Source organism: Loxodonta africana, chromosome 2 (genome assembly GCF_030014295.1).
Source record: "Loxodonta africana isolate mLoxAfr1 chromosome 2, mLoxAfr1.hap2, whole genome shotgun sequence".
NCBI lineage: Eukaryota > Metazoa > Chordata > Mammalia > Proboscidea > Elephantidae > Loxodonta > Loxodonta africana.
Genome location: NC_087343.1, coordinates 203,120,073 through 203,124,669, shown reverse-complemented (window position 1 = coordinate 203,124,669; position 4,597 = coordinate 203,120,073). Strand labels below are relative to the sequence as shown.

Here is a 4,597-nt window from a genome sequence, read left to right as displayed (position 1 = left end):
GAGAAGAGCTTACACCAGTACTGCTCAAACTATTTCAGAACAGAAAAAAAAAAAGGAAATGATACTTCCAAATTCATTCTATGAAGCCAGCATAACCCTGATACCAAAACCAGGCAAAGACACCACAAAAAAAAAAAAAATTACGATGAATATAGATGCAAAAATTCTCAACAAAATTCTAGCCAATAGAATTCAGCACCATATCAAAAAATATATACATATATATACCGCAGCCACGTAGGATTTATACCAGGTATGCAAGATGGTTCAACATTAGAAAAGCAATCAATGTAATCTACTACATAAATGAATATTATCATTTTACTTATTTGAATAAGCTAATTCAATTCAAATTAACTACTTTATGAGCTTAGTCAAAACATTTCATTCAAGTAGTTTAATTTAGGCTCAGTTGCCTGCAATTATGATCATAATATGTAATCTTGTGCAGCTTCATTCTACTCTTTGCTTTGTTGAACTATTACTGTTCAATTCTTCAGGAAACTTGATGAAGGTGTTGGAAATGCAAAAGCATAACTGCATCAGGGGTAGTTGATATGTGGCTGCTTTAGGGTGTGGATGGCTGCGCATGTGTGTTGGAAGGTGGAGAATACAGGCATCAGGCATTTCTGCGTTCATTTCTGAGGTGCACTTCTTCGTGGGGTTGGATGAGAACTCTATGTTGCTCAGAGATATAATGTGGTATCTTGTTCCAACTTTCCTGGATATTTTTGTAAAGTTTTATCATCATTTCTTATCACCACCACATTTGTGGAATAACTAACTCCTGGAAGTCTACAGTCTCAGACGAGGACTTAACATAGCCAGGAGGCTTCAAAGGAGGAAGCACTAGAACCCTTTGCTCAGGAGTCAATTCCGGCTAATAACAACCCTATAGGACAGCGTAGAACTTCCTCATAGTGTTTCCAAGGAGTAGCCATATACAGAAACCTAGGTTTATGGAGCCTGAGAAACCCCACCATGATTCTAAAGCAATTTTATAGGAAGCCATAGTCAAGTATTTGTTAAGTGAATGAGTTACTCCAAAGCTAAGACATCGTTACATATAATCAAAATTTACTTCGGTTGCATTAAAGTTAATGATTACAATTGGACATATCTTCTTATGTTAATTTGATGTTGGTATTAGCCATTTTTATTAGCCCAGCTCCTTCTTTAAGGCTCCCACCACTTGTTTGCTCCTAAGACTATAAAACAGGGGGTTCAACATAGTGCTCAGTATAAAGAGTACCTGGCCCAGCTTGGCATTATGATAGGAACTAGACCACCATGGCAGGACCATAGTAGAGGCATACCACAGTCAAATGGGAGTGGTTTTGTCCCTGCCCTCTGAGGAGTTCATGTGGAGGATGGCAAGGAAGATGACAGCATAAGAGGACAAGATGAGGAACAAGGGACTAAGAAGTACCATGTTTCTTGTCACCACCACAGCCTTCTCATAAGCAGAGATATCCTTACAAGCCAACTTTAGGATGGCTGTGAGCTCATGGAGGAAATGGGAAATCTCTTCTCTCTGAAACTAAAAAGAAAAAAATTTTTTTTTTTTTTTCTTTTTACTACAGGTAGGGAAATGCATGGCACAGGCTGTGTGTACTAGTGATGTAACGGCACCTCCAGCCCAGGAGAAGGCAGCCATCTGTACACAGACTGATGATGATGGCATATCTCAGAGGGTTGTGGATGGCCGCATACTGATCATAAGACATGAGGGTGATGAGGTTGCTCTCAGCGGTTCCTAGAGTCAGAAAGAAGATCAGGCCAACCATGAGAAGTTTCTCCTCCCTGAGAAGTTGATGGCCATTTTGGGGACAAAGCTAGAAATTAATGTCAAGTCCATGAGGGCCAGCTGCCTCAGCAGGACTTACATAGGTATGTGGAGGTAAGAATCTACCCAGATCAGGAGATTGAGAGTGGAGTTCAAAATGAGAGCCATGAAAAGATCAGAAGCATGGCACAAATAAAAAGACTGATATGTTTCATATCCAAGGAGTGTCCCAGGGGGATAAAAATCTGTGCCTTATGCTTCATTTCTTTGATCCATGACTATGCTTTGTTTAAAAGAATTAAATAACAGAAAGAAAACAATGAGATATAATGGAGTGCTGTTGGACTATGGATTTAATCCTTCAATCCCTTTCCTCTGTCATGCTTGACCAGGGTTCCTTGGTCAATGTAAACATATTAAAGAAGCTCTGAGCTAATTTTCATAGGTCTTGACCTGATTTCTGATTTTCCCCATTCATGACCTTATTTCTGATTTTCCCCCATTCACTCCCATTCTCAGGAAAGAGTCATGGGCCACAAGAATGATTGCATTACTATTGGCAAGAGGCTCAAGCTGTATTGGGCACAAACCTGGTAGCATATCAGAATCACCTGGGAAAGCTCTTCTATGATTGGGTCCCTTGTGGCCTTATTTTTCTCTAGTTCCTTATTGCCAGTTTAGAATGGGACTTATTTTAAACTAGCACCCGGGGTGATACTGATATTGTTAGTCAGACGGACTGTCTTTGGAAAGGAGTTCAGTCACCTCCATCAAGGCCAAGAGACATTAAAATAGTTGTCTTGGCTGCCCTGACTGGGAACACAACAGAGACTCCCTGACAGCACAGGAGAATAGTGGGATGCGGACCTCAAATTCTTGTAAAACGACCGGACTAAATGGTCTAACTGAGACTGGAGGGACCACAGCGGTCATGGCCCCTGCACCCTCTGTTAGCCCGAGACTGGAACCATTCCCAAAGCCAACTCTTCGGACAGGGATTGGACTGACCTATAAGACAGAAATTGATACTGGTGAGGAGCGAGCTTTTTGACTCAAATAGACACATGAGACTATGTGGGCAGCTCCTGCCTGAAGGCAAGATGAGAAGGAGAGGGGGCAAGAGTAGGCTGCTGGACATAGGGAATAGAGGGTGGAGAGGAGGTGTGTGCTGTCACATTAGGGGGAGAGCAGCTAGGGTTACATAGCAAAGTGTGTATAAATTTTTGTATGAGAGACTGACTTAAATTGTAAACTTTCACTTAAAAAAAAAGTTGTCTTGGGTACATGGCTATTTCATGTCAGAGAACTGGCTCATTTAGTTATAGTACACTACCATCATCATGATTATTTTCATGTTAGCAATTGATTAGATTTTATGTCATGTTGTTTCTAATTTAGTTTGTAATATTATACTCAGTAAGATTGTAAATTACTTCATAACAGGAAATACTTATATTTCCTTTATGCCCAGGTTCATTGGATTTAAACACTATAAGCTTATGAGTTCCTCTAACTCCAGACTTGTGCATACAATTGTGTGGACAACATCTCCTGAAGATGAGTAAGGAGAATTTCAAATTAACTTACATAAAAAAGAACTCTAGATTTCCTCACCCCAAATTTTCCTTCCTTAGTCTTCCCATTTCAGTCAAAGTCAACATCATTCAACCATTGTACAAGACCAAAATCCTAGGAGTTATCTCTGACTCCTATTTTTCACACCCAGTTCTTTGACAAGTCCTGTTGATCTGCATTCAAAATATGTCCTGAATGTGACATCCATTCCTGTCACCCTATACCAAACCACAAATACCCTTACCTGGATTTGTACCAGAAATGATCTTTGTTTTGAGACACTCAGTTTATTTGTTTGTGTATTTATGCATTATTTTATCTTCTCAGTGATTGAAGTCGTCTTGGAATTACCCAATCTAATACCATTGTTCTTTTATGCATAAAGAGAATGAGGCCCATAGAGACCCAGAGACTTGTTTTAAGTCCCTAAAATGGTAGTTTGAAAAGCCTGGCATTCAGCGCAGAGATCTTAATAATAACCTAAACTGTTTTCCACATAGTCATTTTAGCTAATCATGTCTGTGTCCACGCTGTTTAATAAAAGCCTCTAAATGGATATACAGATGCAATTTCATGTATCAGTAAAAGACAGTTGCCGGCAGTTGACTCTTGGTGATCCCACTGCTCCACAGGGTTTTCAATGACTGATATTTTGGAAGTAGATCACTAGGACTTCCTTTTGATGCATCTCTGTTGAACCCGAGCCTCCAGCCTTTTGGTTAGCGGCTGACTGTGTTAATCATTTCGGACCACCTAGGGACTCCAGTGTTGCCATTGAGTCAATTACAACTCATGTAGAGCGGCTATAAATGGGAAGATACACAGAACTGAATATAATAAACATATTTATCACTTAGAATGTAAACTATACAACTATACTCACTATATTAATGTTTTCTAAACTATGTAACATTTGAATATACATACTTTCAAATACATATATTTACCAAGCTTTACTCATTGAAAATTTCCAAAACTCTTCTTATTTGTACATTAGTTTGATTAAAAGGGCATTCAAATTTAGCTGCGTATGCTCACTTGAGATAAAAGAGCCTTTAAATGTACATACTATTTATTTAAGGATAAGTCTCTGTATTGGTATGCTAAGAATTTCTATCACCATTCAATTATATCTTTCATCCACTATCCCTCTGTAGAGCAATGTGAGGGGCAAAAAGCCTCTCAGCAGTGTCAATGTCTGGAGAGAGCGAGATCTTTGATTTAAGCCAAAACCGG

At 39.3% G+C, this 4,597-nt stretch overlaps 1 pseudogene; it reads right to left on the bottom strand.

The window, feature by feature from the left end:
- Window positions 1-1,065: 1,065 nt before the first annotated feature.
- On the bottom strand, window positions 1,066-1,954 carry LOC111751628 (olfactory receptor 2T1-like; annotated as a pseudogene).
- Window positions 1,955-4,597: the final 2,643 nt, after the last annotated feature.